This window comes from Leopardus geoffroyi, chromosome C1, assembly GCF_018350155.1.
Source record: "Leopardus geoffroyi isolate Oge1 chromosome C1, O.geoffroyi_Oge1_pat1.0, whole genome shotgun sequence".
NCBI classification, from domain to species: domain Eukaryota; kingdom Metazoa; phylum Chordata; class Mammalia; order Carnivora; family Felidae; genus Leopardus; species Leopardus geoffroyi.
The window spans coordinates 77,073,909-77,088,518 of record NC_059328.1 but is presented as its reverse complement, the minus strand read 5'-3'; positions in this window follow the sequence as shown (position 1 = coordinate 77,088,518).

Sequence of the window (14,610 nt, the reverse complement as noted above, 5' to 3'; positions counted from 1 at the left end):
TTTGCTTTTATTTCATTAAAGAATTTTTTCACGTATGCCTATTAGTGATCATGGACTTTTCTTCTATATTTCTCTGGATTTGGTATCCAAATTATGTTAACCTCATAAAATGATTTGGGAAGTTTAAATTTACCTATGCTCTGAAAGAGTTTTCATAACATGGACAATTTTGCTTTCTTAAAGATTTGGTAGTCCTCATCCATAAACTCAGGAGCCTGTTGCCTTGGAGAGACACATCTTTTGACTACTTTCACTATTTATTTTATAATCGTAGGTTGTTAGATTTTTTTTCCCCCTCTCTGAACCAATTTTAGTTTATTCTCTTACAAGAGTACGTGTTTCTCCTAGATTTTCTAAAATTTTGGAAAAATTTGTACATACTATTCCCTTCAAGTTATTGTTTCCTCACATTACTAATGTTTACTTCAAGCTTGTATTAGCTTTTTTCCTTAAACTTACTGAAGGTTTTATGTTTTTGTTAGTCTTTTCAGGAATTTGCACTTGGTGTTTTTTTCATCAACTCTATTTTTCTACCTTCCACAACTTAAGGCTTATTTTCAGCCTTTTGGTTTTGTAATAACTACACGTAAGACTACATGTTTTTACATGTATATCAGATTTGACCATTTCCCATGGATTTAGATATATAGAGCTATCGTTGTTTGTTTATTACCTTACATTTCAACTTTGATTTCCTTTTTAGCCAATTTCTACCTTTTGGGAATTTGTTGAAATTTTGTGTGGCCTGAGATACATGGTTACTTGTTGGCAATGTCTCAAGTGTGAAAAAACAATGTGTAATCTGAGTTTTGGGGTACAGAATTTTATAGATAGATATATTTGTGGTATAAATCATATATTAAACATGCTGTGTACATAAATTATGTATATAAATATATATTCAGGATTTAAATGATGCTATTTAAGTTATATCTTACTCATATGTACTTCACCTTTCATATTCTCTGAAAGATATGTTAGCATCCCAGTATGGTTGCCACAGTGCCTGTTTCTCTTCACCCTCAGTTTTTGCTTTCTGTGTTTCCAGTCATTGTTCTTAAGTATATGAAGGTTCACGATGACTACTGAATCTACTTGGATTCAATAGAAGCACGAAAAAAGCCCTATTTTTAATTTCTGTTATTTACCTGATAGGCATTTTCCCCCTCCTTTCTAATGTCATTTTATTTTAGATTTTCCTCTCATCAATGACATATAGCTGGATTTTCTTATCTAATACACCTAGTTTGAGATGAATAGGTGAATATAACCATTCATATTTTTGTGCTTATGTATATATTTATACTTATTCTTGCCATATTATCTTACGCTTTCTATGTATTGTGCTTTCTTGATGTTTCTTTTCTTTTCCTATCTTTTATTGAATTGAGTTTTCTTTGTTAATTTTTTTAAGTTTACTTATTTATTTTGAGAGAAAGAGAACACATAAGCCCAGAAGGGGCAGAGAGAGAGGAAGAGAGAGAATCCCAAACACGTTCTGTGCTGCCAGCTCAAAGCCCAACTTGGGGCTCATTCTCACCACTGTGAGATGACCTGAACCAAAATCAAGAGGCGGAGGCTTACCTGCCCAAGCTACCCAGGCGCCCCACTTTGTTCATTTTTTTATACATATATATTTGTATTGAGGTCATATAGGACAAAGAAAAATCTCGCTTTCCTTTAATACAGGTAGTTTTCTAGATTTTCTTGGAATATATATTTTTTTCAAATTAAGTCTTTGCTATGGTCTCTATTTTGTGTACCCCACCTCTCCCCTGCCACCAAATTCTTACTTTGAAATCCTAACGTCCGATGGCGATGGTATGAGTAGGTGAGACCTTTGGGGCTGATTAGGTCATGAGGATGGAGCCCTCGTGAACAGGATTAGTGCTTTTGCAAAAAGATCTCTAGCCCCTTCCACAGCGTGAAATATCTATGACGTGTGAGAGGGCCCCCCACTCCAATCTGACCATGTTGGTTGGCATCCTGATCTTGGACTTCTAGCCTCCATACCCATGAACAATAAATGTTAGTTTATAAGCTACCCAGTCTGCGGTATTTTTTTGTGGAATGGACTAAGACTTCAATTTAATTAAATCTTTAATCCACTTGAAATTTGTTTTTGCTTATGTTATAGTGTAGGAGTCTGTGTCTCTCTTCTTCCAGAGTGGATAGCCAGTTATACCAACACCAATTTATTATTCTATACTTTGTCCAACAGAACTGAATACTACTTTTGTCATATATCAAATTTCAGGTATTCTGCAATCTGCATCTGGAATCTCTGTTCTGTTTAACTTTTTGTTGGCGGGTGGGGGTGGGGGAGGGTGTCTTTTTTAAGGCTAGGTTCTGGTAACTGGCAGAGAAAAATTCCCTGTCCCTCTTTAGAATAAACTGTACTTAGCTTTCTTTACTGTAAGATCTTTAGAGTGATTTTACTACCTTTCTCTTCTGTTTCAGAAAATTACCTATTTTCACAACACTGAGGACTCTATCCTCATCCATTTATATTTAATTTCACATGGCTAACCAGTGTTTCTGTTTCTCTTATTCCATCTTGAGGTCTCTTTTCTAGTTTGTTTTTTTTTACTTTTGCTCTGAAAGGTGAATAATAAGTTTACTGAGCAAAGGATCCTCGAAGACAGTCCTCTCCTTTCAGGGTGGTAGGTGCTATTTGTCTCAGGGTGCATAGACCAGCTATTTCATTGCCAGTCTGAGTTTTTTCCTTTTAAGTAACTTGTTCTTTCTGTTTATAAGATTGTCTCTTTATCCTTAGAGTTCAGGAACTTGCCAAGTATACCCAAATTTGTGCTTTTCTCATTGGTACAACCTGGAACATAGCAGAATTCAAAGGCTTTATATAACTCAGGTAAAATTTTTTACTATTCTCTGTTGAATAGTTTTATCTTTTCCATTTTTTTCCTCCTTTCAGAATTCCAATTATCTGCATTTTGTATTTCCTTGACCTATTTTTCAAATCTTCTCCCTCATGATTTCCATTTATGTGTTTGCTTTGTACTTTGAAATATTTCTTGCACTTACAGTGACCAACCTCCTCTTCAATTCATTGAAAATTTTATTTCAATAATAAAATAAAATTTTGTTTCAAAAATGTTACTAAGCTTTCAGAAATGTGTGTGTGTGCACTGCAGTTGAATCTCAAATGATATGATTTATTTTCATTCATGTTTTCATCTTCTCTAGTATTTCTGTTTTACTGAGTATGTATTTAATTATTTTGCTGATTTCCTCTCTAGTTGCTGAAATGCCTTAAAGGAGTTATTTTTCTTTTTCAGCTCGTTGGATTCAGATCTGTTTGTTGAGATATCGGGATATCCTACATGTTAATAGTCTTCCAAGTAGTGAAAAGTGAAGTGACAGTCCCTTGCTGAGGTACCTGAAGGACATCCCTGATATCTCTCAGGCCTCTGTAATCTCTCAGTGTGTAGGGCAGGGAGGATTCAGTCTACCCATTTCGTTCCTTTGGGGCTTAAAAAAGATGTAATATGCTTACGTTGGGGCCAGATATCTCTGATTGTCAAGTTCCTTCTAGGATCCACCACCCTCTCGTCCTCACCCCTGAGCTTCACCACCTGGAAAAGAAAGTTCCATATCAGTTCCCTTTTCTCTCAGGACCCTGAGAGAGCCCCATGCCTCACTTATATTTACACCAGTTACCTCTTAGTCTCAGCAGTCATTTGGCTTATAAAAAGCTAAAAGCTTAGTAGTATTGAAAGTAGAGGAAAGGAATTTGTTAAAGTCACACCTGTTCCTTGGGGCACCTAGGTGGCTCAGTTGGTTAAGCGTCCAAGTCTTGGTTTCAGCTCAGATCATGATCTCACAGTTCGTGGGTTCCAGCCCCACATGAGGCTCTGTGCTGACAAGGAGTCTTGCTTGGGATTCTCTCCTACTCTCTCTGCTCCCCACCCCCCCAATAAACAAATACATACATACATACATACATACATAACTTTTAAAAAATCACACCTATTCCCATAATTTCCTCACCCTGAAAACTTTTAACAATTATTAACCTAATTTTTAATTAGCATCTGCTATCATCAGTATCTGCGTCTCTTCCCTCCAATACCACAAGACCCTTGGCATGTTTTATTTCCCATTCGGCAGCCTATTTTTTTCGATCCCCTGAAATTTGCCTTCCATATTTATTAAATTTGATTAATTATATTAAATCTCTATTCTTCAGTACACATCTTTTTATAGTCTGTGTGAAGAATACATAAAGCACGGTGTACCAAAGTAAAACACTTGTATGTAATTGTTTCACTTCCAAGGTAGACTTGTTACTTTTTTCATGGAAAATTTTTAATTGAGGTAAAATTAACGATTTTGTTTTATTTTTTTAATGTTTATTTTTGAGAGAGTGAGAGAGGGAGCACAAGTGGAAGAGAGGCAGAGGGAAAGAGAAAGAGAGAAAATCCCAAGCAGGCTCTGCACCGTCAGCACAGAGCCCCATGCAGGGCCCAAACCCACGAACTGTGAGATCATGACCTGAGCCAAAATCAAGTCAGATACTTAACCGACTCAGCCACCCAGGTGCCTCTAAAAACAACTATTTTGAAGTAAACAATTTAGTGTATTCACGGTGTTGTGCAACAATCATCTCTCCTTAGTTCCAAAATATTTTCGTTACCCCAAAAGGAAACCCTGTACACAGTAAACAGTTGCTTGCTCCCCAGTGCCCCCATCTGTAATCCTGGTCAACCTCCAATCTGCATTTTACCTCCATGGATTTACCACTTCTACCTTAGTATCCTTTTTTAATCAGTCTTTTAATTTTAACCCTTGAATATGTATTAGTTTCTTTGTCACCTGTGGTTTTATATATGCATGTCTTCCTCTTGGAATTATTTGTCTTTTGCTGGAATATATCCTCAAGGAACTCTTTTCAGAAAGGGCTTACAGGTGATAAGTTCTCCAAGTCTACATATCCGAAGATATATTTATTTCCAGTTTGATTAGGGATAGAATTTTCATAGACTTTTGAAAATACTATTCCATTGCCCTCTTACATCCAGTATCATGGATAGTCTGGTCCCAGTCTGATCTATCCTGTTTCAATCTTTTTTTCCCCCTCTATTTGGAAATTTTAATATTTATCCTTTTATACTTATTTACCAAGATATGTCTTTATTTTTGATTCATCCTGCGTAGCACTTTATGGACCCTCTCATTTGAGGATTTATGTCAATTTTCTGTCCTGGAACATTTATTTTTATTTTTATTATTTCTTTGCTTATTTGTTTTAATTCTTTTTGCTGTATCCTTGTGGAACTTAGAACTCCTGAATCTGTCTTCCATGTGTCTTATTTTTTTCCTTTTACACTTTTTATCTCTTTTGTCTTCTGTATTTTCAGTTCACTTTTCCAATACACTAACTGACTCTAAAACTATGTTCATTCTGCTAATCAGCCTACCTGATGAGTTGTTTCAGGGGTTGGTATTTTGGTTTAAGTCTTCTTTTTGCTCTATTAATTGTTTTGTCAGGGATTAGTTTTTATTTGTTGAGCTTGATGCCTTTCTTTCACAGTGTTAGTTTCCCTCAAATATTTGGTGATTCTTGCTTGTTCATCTTAAGTTTCAAATTCCTTGTTAGCCTTCTGCAGTGTTCTATGAATTCAGCCTATTTCTGGTTATCACAGGGAAAGAGTACAACCAACATCAAGGCTTCTAGATGGGTAGACTTAGTTTCTTTTTTGGTATCGTAGAACAGTACCATGCCTCTGCCCTGGCTAAACTGAAAACACCTTAACTCTTGGCCCTTTCCACCATTAGTAGCCATCTATCTTCCCATGCATAGTTTCGGTTAAGGTTTCCCCTTTCAGTCAGGTTCCATTTATCATCTGTGTTTTTGGCGATTACTCATAATTTCTGATTAATCAAAATATACTCTCTTCTTTCCCAACACTATTTTTTTTTAATTTTTTTTAATGTTTATTTATTTTTGAGAGAGACAGAGACAAGATGCGAGTGGGTTAGGGGCAGAGACAGAGGGAGACACAGAATCCAAAGCAGGCTCCAGGCTCCGAGCTGTCAGCACAGAGCCCGACATGGGGCTTGAACTCACAAGCTGTGAGATCATGAACTGGACCGAAGTCGGATGCTCAACTGACTGAGCCACCCAGGCGCCCCTCCCAACACTATTAAAGACTTTTACATTTTTTCTTTTTATCGTTTTCCTAAAAACTGGAGGATCCTGAAATATATGTTCAATCGACATCTTGATCAAAACTTCAGAAACTAATCCATATATTATTGTGAATATGTAACCCAAATCACTTCTCCAATGATTTCTTAGTCACTGGGAACTTCAGTATGTTGCACAGTCTATAAGACATATTTACATGAAAGCCCTTTTTTGATTAATAGGAGAAAAGTTCATGTAATTGGAGTGGTATGTTATTTCCTTAAGCCCTTCTGAAATCATGTTATAGGACGTGGTAGTTATGTTCAAAACAGTGTTCTTTTTAGCTGCCCCAAATCCTCAAATTTTTTTTCTGAATATAACTTATAAATCAGTCCTTTTAGAATATCAGAACAATGCTTTCTACTCACTGCTGTCACTAGATATATATTTTATGGAGATGCATTAGGAATAGATAAGAAATGAAAGTATTTTATTTTTTTTAGAAATTAATCCGAAACATGGATTTTTTTTTTAAGTAATCTGTACACCCAATGTGAGGCATGGACCCACAACCCCGAGATCAAGAGTCGTATGCTTTACTGACGGAGCCAGCCAGGGGCCCCAATAGATGATTACAATGAGTAAATTTTTTACCCTATGATTTAAATTTTATATTCTGCTTTTAATTTTTTATTTGTTTTTAGAAGGTGACATTTATTGTTGCTCATTTCTCTTTCCTCAAAGTGATGAAGCTGCTGATTTGAAATGTGTATTTTGGTGCCATTTCAGAACCAAAATGTTACTTACCAAAGGTGATTATGTGAATGTGGTTTCCCGAGATACCTGCTCTCCTTTTATATAGTATATTCAAGCCCTTTGAGAGGTCTAAATATTATAGATCATAGCTCATGGGACCTCTTCTCACCCAGAAGGGCAATATAATAAGGACTTAAGGCCATTCACTAAAAAGATGGAAGAAACTTATGTTCTCTTATATATAACTGTAAAAGTCCATTTTCTCTGTTAGACATCTGCTACTCCTGTATTTTCTGCTATATTTCAGGAGGAAAATGTCCTTAAGACTAACGCTAATGTGGCTGTTTGAACTGGTGATCAGGAACTCCACAAGGGTATGCAGTCCGCTATGTGGTTTTGGGCCCACACAGTTTTTAAAAGGAAGTCAATTCCTCACATAATTGCAGCTAAAATCAAAGGGTTCTAAATAGTAATACTGGCACAGCAGTAAATGTTATTTTATTCTCATGACCCATTTTCTTGATGATCCTCTGAATTGCCTAAAAACACATGCCAAATGCAGTTTGTACAGTTAGCAGTAAATAGATTCAGTTAGGGCTCACTTTATGTAAGATCTACCAGTATCTTTAATAAATTACATACATTTTTATTTAACTTTTCAGAGAAAAGAAAGGTCTGATCCCATTTGTTCTTCATTGCTACTTCTCCTCTCTAAAATCCTCTGCTTTGAAGCTCAGACTGTCCAACAATTCACTCCGCATCCTTGTTGCAGTTAACTGACAGTTCCCCAGGATGCCATAGCCTTGAAGGTTTTTAGCTCCTTGTCTGTCTTTGCAACACTACCCATGTTCTAAATCTTGAAGATTTCAGTGTCTATGAGAAAATGACATTAGAAAAAATTGCCCAAGAAGGTGAGGGAGCTAGTTATATAATTATCTTGGGGAAAGTGTAATGGGCTGAGGGAACAAGTGCAAAGACTGAAGCAGAGCATGCTCGGTGTGCTGAAGAACCGCAAAAAGGCCATTATGGCTGGAGAAAAGCCAGGGACAAAGGAGGAGATAAAGTCTGTAAACAGAGCTGGGTCATATAGGGCCTCTATACCATTGTAAGGCATACCAGATCATAAGATTTTTCTAGCAAATTTATCCTTCACTGTATTTCAGGCTCTCTGATGATCATGTCCTAAACCTTGTCTGTATCCATAATTATAGGCCTATCTTTTTTTTCTAGGTTTTAGTATTCATATTCTCTGAATTACCATTTATGGTCATTCCAGTTTTACTCTCCCTGATTTCAGTGATTCTTCAACCCCACCAGGGCCTACAATCCATTGATCTTTTATCATTTTTTATTGACTCCGCCTCCCACCCCTCCCTGTTCTTCCTTACTCCCTTATCAAAATTATATTCGTCAGCCCTTCATCAGGATCACCCTGTTGTAGTCACTCATCCTTTGTGTCTCTCTCTCATTTTGTGTACTTTCTTGACAAAAGTCTCAACCCCAGCTAAACCAGCTCTCCACACTTAAACGTTTTTTTCTCCCATATTAAACAAATTGTTTAAAATAAAAACTTTTGGCCTCCATTAGAAATGGTGGAGGCTGGGGCGCCTAGGTGGCTCAGTCAGTGGGGCGCCTAGGTGGCTCAGTCAGTTGAGCGTCCAGCTTCAGCTCAGGTCATGATCTCACAGTTCGTGGGTTCGAGCTCTGCGTTGGGCTCTGTGCTGACAACTCAGAACCTGGAGCCTGCTTCGGATTCTGTGTCTCCCTCTCTCTCTGCCCCTCCCCTGCTCGTGCTCTGTCTCTCTCACAAAAATAAATATTAAAAAAAATTTTTTTTTTTTTTTTTTTTAAAGAAATGGTGGTAGCTGGAGAGCTGGCTTCAGCTACCACCCATTTCCTTTTTTCCTTTTTAAAGCAAAATTCCTGTCAGAGCCATATATTATAACAATGATAACAATAAATAACATTTATTAAGTACTTGCTGTGTGCCAGGCATTGTTCTAGATATTTTACATATATTAATCTTGTTTTATTCTCATAGCAGTCCAATGAGGTAAAAAAAAAAAAAAAAAAATACCACTTTTTACAATGAGAAAAAGGCATGAAGAACTTAGTTTCCCAACTACTTGCTGACAAATAGTGATCCTGGAATTAAAATCCAGGCAGTCTGTCATCAGAGCCTGTGCTCTCAACTAGACCAAAGCAAAGCAAATTATGTTCTAAATCTCAGTTTTCAGACACATTAGCAGCACACTCCAGTTTCCAAGAATGAGTGTATCCTACCCCAATCCTCATTCCTCCTGAGCAGTATTGTAGTAAGTTCTGGCTGCAAAGCCACGATATAATAATGTGGAGTTTTTCTTTTTTATTTTTTTTATTTATTTTATTTTTTTATTTTTTTTTTCCAACGTTTATTTATTTTTGGGACAGAGAGAGACAGAGCATGAACGGGGGAGGGGCAGAGAGAGAGGGAGACACAGAATCGGAAACAGGCTCCAGGCTCTGAGCCATCAGCCCAGAGCCCGACGCGGGGCTCGAACTCACGGACCGCGAGATCGTGACCTGAGCTGAAGTCAGACGCTTAACCGACTGCGCCACCCAGGTGCCCCAATAATGTGGAGTTTTTCATGTAACCAGAAGGTTCAAAGTGATTACTTTTAGGCAAAGGACTCTTTCTCTTGCAACATTTTGACTTTAGCCTTTTTTGGTTTCCTTGTGCTTTGCATTTCTCTCTTGCCTCTCCTGTAAATTCATCGGTAAGAGGCTTAAGGCTGCCTCTTTCTTTGGTAGAAGCTCATGCTCATAGTATGCCAAACAGGAACCAGATGGGGAAAAGGAGTTAAAGGAGAGACTTTTCTGATCCTGATCTCTAGTTCAGGGGGGGGGGGGGGGGGAAGAATACCTGAGCTGCATCAGATTAGTAATAAACAAGATTTCTTTGTCTGAATTGCCCCCTTTTCAGTTGCTTCTTTGGAATATGTGGTGGCAGATTTTAATCCAAAAAAAAAATCAGGGACTTTGCACTATTTATCAAAGAGGAGGGGAAAAAAACCTAATGACATGATTTTAAATTCGTCAATTGGAGTTGTTTTCTCTAGACCCTAATCTAATATTCCCAGAGAACTTCTTACTCAAAGAACTTCCTATGATACATTATTAATTTGTCAATTCTTTCTTACATCGTCTTTGGGGAGAGAGCAATTCAGTTAAACATTTAGTATATTTTTTTAAATAACTACTGAGGAAATTTTAGATAGTAAATCATCAAAATCAGTTTTAAGAAGAAGGAAACATCAGAATCACTCTAGAATGCCTTTCTCATTGGCAGAGGTCACATGCCCCTTCCTAAACAATTGCTGGCAAGGAGAAAGGGTTTCTATGATTGGCTTTTCCTTTTCTGGAAGGAAGGTTGTGGAGTCAGCCACCATCCCAAAGAGGAGTTATGTTTCTTATTTGATTTTCATTTGGTTGGTTTTTTGGTTCCTTTTTGAAAGTTATCCTCATGTTAGAAATAGTTTAAAATTCCCACTCTAAAGAACAGGCAAGCTTTTCCCAGCCATGTTGTTGCCCATCCCAACCGCCCCCATACCCCTTATATATAGTATGTATAGTGTATATAATTCTGCCTCTCTGTAACCATGTTTTAATTATATTCAATTTGCAAAAATGTTAAAATTTTATTCACAATGAAAGGTCTAATCTGTTGAAGGGAACGGATGTTGATGTGAAATCACTAGAAGAGAATAAAAAAAGAATCGACCTACAAACGACCATGGCAAAATGAAGTTCTAAACATTTCCCAAGTGATTACTTTTTACCATGGAAGTTTTATTTCCCAGAAAGCATAAAGCTGAATAGTCTTGCCAAACCAGCTGAAGCTTAATGAACAAACTCTATTGGCCCTTTAATAATAATATTTGAACCGTTTATCTCTTCAGTTCTAAAAATGCATATAAGTTGGCAGAGATTTGACTTAAGAGTTTTAAGTCCTATATAGAGCTTTTGGGTGACTTGATCTCTTTTTCTAGACATCTATCTGCCTCAGGGCTTTGGTCTAATTAATTTTAGTAAATAAACTATTTTCATATAAATGGTTTAAAGAAGAGCAATGTTACTAGGATTATGAAGACCAAGAGTATAATGTTACAGTCTAAAAACCCAAGGTTTTACTGTGATACTAAATGTTTAACTGAATTGCTGTCTCCCCAATTGTACCTGTGTTGGATGTTGCCACTTTTCTATTGCTGGAAAGGGCCTTTTACAAAAGCATGTTCAACGTGAATACTAATCCTTATAGCAAGTCCTTCAGGTTAATGCCAATGGTGTGCATGAGGACAAAATCGTATTTATACCATGTAATACTCCAGAGGGATTAGGTACTGAGCAGCAGCTGTAGAGAAAAAGATGATAGGTCTGACAAGGCAGAACAGGCTAGAGAGTCTGCTTTCTGAAAGTGGAGATCAGAGAGTAGAACTAGCACTAGGAAGTATTAGGAGATTTCAGCTTAGAGCAGTTTCAGTCCAAACCCAGTGGGTATGCTTAAAGAGCCAACCAGGAAAAAAAACAAAAACAAAACCAAAAAATATTTGCTTCCTTATATGGACTTAGGGAGGTATTCTGGGAAAAAAGCATGTTGAAACTCCTTCGGGAAGGAAGAGGACTTCTGATTCAAGAGTCATTCTGTTTCTGTGCCTTTGCCACCAGTTTTCACACAACTGCTTTCTCTGATACTACACTGTCAGAGACACCCAACTGATAGTTGGCTTTTTCTTTTACTGAATAAATACAACTTTTTCCCCGACCATAAGAAAGAAGAAAACTATGAGATAGAGGATCTGTTTCCATGGCTTTAAAAAAAAAGAAAAAAAAAAGGTAGTATTTCCCATGGTGTTCAGTTGATGATGGTGAAAGGAGGAGGAGGATGACAATGAGAAAGGCATTTTGAAGTTTAGTGGCTGTTAGGGGAAGGAAGTTGGGGATAGTGGAAAGAATACTAAACCAAGTATCGTAACTTGATTTTTAGGTCTGGGTTCCCTACTTTAGCCAAACGTAAGACTCTGAATTCATATTGGTTTTAGTTTCTCTATCAATAGGAAGTAGACTATATGATCTCTTGCCCTTCTACCTCTAAAATTCTGTAATTATGACAGCAAGTATCTACACTAACGCCTGAGCAGTATCGAGAATATGAAAAACAGTATATAGAGCGAGGTGTCCTTTTATAATTAAGTTTATGCCTAGTTATAATTGGTTTATGGAACAAAATTTTTTCCCAGACCCACTGTACCTCAGAAGGGATTGAACAGTTCATTCTGGCAAAGAAAAGGCAAAACTGTTAGCACATAATACTGCCACATGAAGGCTAACAATTAGACATAAAGCCAGACAAAATCGCAAGGAGAGCCATAAATAAAAGAGAGTCTTAATGTGATTTAAATACCGTGACTGAGTTGCATTCAGTGTTAGCCTGGTCACCAAGTCCAATGCGACATTATCCTCTATAGAGATGTATTCTAGCAAAAGACTTCTGCATCCGCCATCTGGCCCTTGACTCAGGGAGCACATCTCACTGAATGACACATAACCCAGTGGGATGCACCAAATTTGCTTAAACATGAGCACATCCTCTTCTCATAACAAAGGCTGGATATGACCCTAATTTTATATTCTATAAACTGTGTTTGAGGAAGTTATTAAAACAACAGTCTTCTGGGGAGGCCTATAACCATCTACGGATCATGTTTTCTTTGTCACAGCCACAGTTTCAAGAAATACTGTACATTTCAGCTTAAATTGAGAAGCAAATTAGATGTGCTTTAAATTTAAAAATTCATTATGAATTTAGAAGTAAAAAAGTGAACTGTTTGTGACTAGATGATCTGACCTTACAAACACAAGAATTTGAGCAGAGTTCCAAAAGTTAGAGTTTGTGTTCTCTGCAAACAGCCTTCAGGGTATTGTGCCAGAGGAGCTCTACTTAAGAGAAATTTCTCCAAGGTTCTGATTTTTTTTTAGTTTATACCTTAAACTGTGATTTCAGACATGTTCCAGAATAAAGGCAATCACATCCAGTATTTCCTGTCTCTAAGATAGAGTCTAATGCACTGCTTTTATTTTATATTACTTGAGAATTATTTTCCTTTAGAAGGAACAGTATGATTTGCCTAAATGGAGAGTATTTTTTTTCTTTTTAAGTATATCTTTGGCATTCCTCAGAGTGTTAAATATTTTATTGGCTATTGGGAGGAAAGGATTCTCTATTATGTAAATGGCACCCCAAATCTACAGATCCCAAGTTAATACTGAAGACTTTTTGTTAGTCTCTGGTGCCCTTTCTGGTAAAGATAAATGCTAAAGAAGGGGCAGTATGTGGAAATAGGAATAAAACTAAAATGACCATTTTTCTTCCAAGTTATATAACACTATAATGCTTTGTTGCAATAATATCAGGAAACCTTATGCAAGAACTCAGCTGTGATTAATAGAAGCAAAAAGAAGTAGAAACATCATTCCTTAAATACAGCAAACTCAAATAGGAAGGACAAGTCTTTTAAATGAGAAGCAAAAAGTTGTATGGAAGTGTTGAATCATTATATTGTACACCTGAATCTAATATTACACTGTCTATTAACTAACTGGAACTTAAGTAAAAACTTTTTGAAAGTTCAAAGTGATATGAGAAGGAAATATTAATGCTAATGCCAATATCATGTGAACTGTTAATTAGAAAGTAAAGTGAAAATGGAGCATGTGACTAATAAAGTAAATACCATGAAATTCTAGGGAAAGCCTTGTTAAGCTGGACTTCTTCAGGGCTACAGCACTGAGGGGATTTTCTCATGTTTCACGAATTGACCCAAATTATTATGGAGTCAAATGATAGTGGAGTCACTATCGTGAAGGGTAGTGAAATGAATGAAGACTGAAAGAGAGCCTCATAATGCTGACGTTGTCAGATGTCCAGTCACGTGGACTTGCGAACCTGGCAAATTGCTGAAATTAGTATAGGGGGAAGAAATCTTAAGTTATAAACTAATTTAAAAATGAGAGCAATAAGCTAGGCAATGGCAGTTTTAACATATTTTAAGAACTGAACCTATGCATCCAGTTTAGTACCAGGCCCTAAGCTTCTGCCTCGAGTGTATGGCCCACCTGAATATTAAGGGCCATTATATGGAAGATGATGACCAGCTGTTCTCTTTCTCCCCTGAGTTCCAAACAATAAGAAATGGTCATAAGCTTTGGTGTGAAGGATTTAGGCAAAGAATGAGGAAGAATATTGTAAATTGAAGTGCATTACTGAGTGAATTTCATTCTGTGGAAGTCTTTTAAAAAGTCATTACTGTCACTCAAAACACTTACAGTCTGTCTGTGACATACATAGGTAGCCCTACAGTAAGAGATGTGAATAATTACACAACAATTAGAACGTCTTTGAGCTGGAGAGTAATCAGCCCAAACACCAACTAACGCAAGAGAGAAGCATGAAAATACATAACCACAAAAATGAGAGAGAGAGAGAGAGAGAGAGAGAGAGACATGTATAGATCAACATAATGACAGCATTTACCTAATTAAACTCTCTGGAAATGTTCTGACTGCTTTTGGAAAGCAAAGAAGTCTTCATTTTTAGCTTTGTCAGTTGACAATTTTGAATTGAGTCTGATTCTCATTGGCATCTATGATCTATGTATACAGTTTCTGGA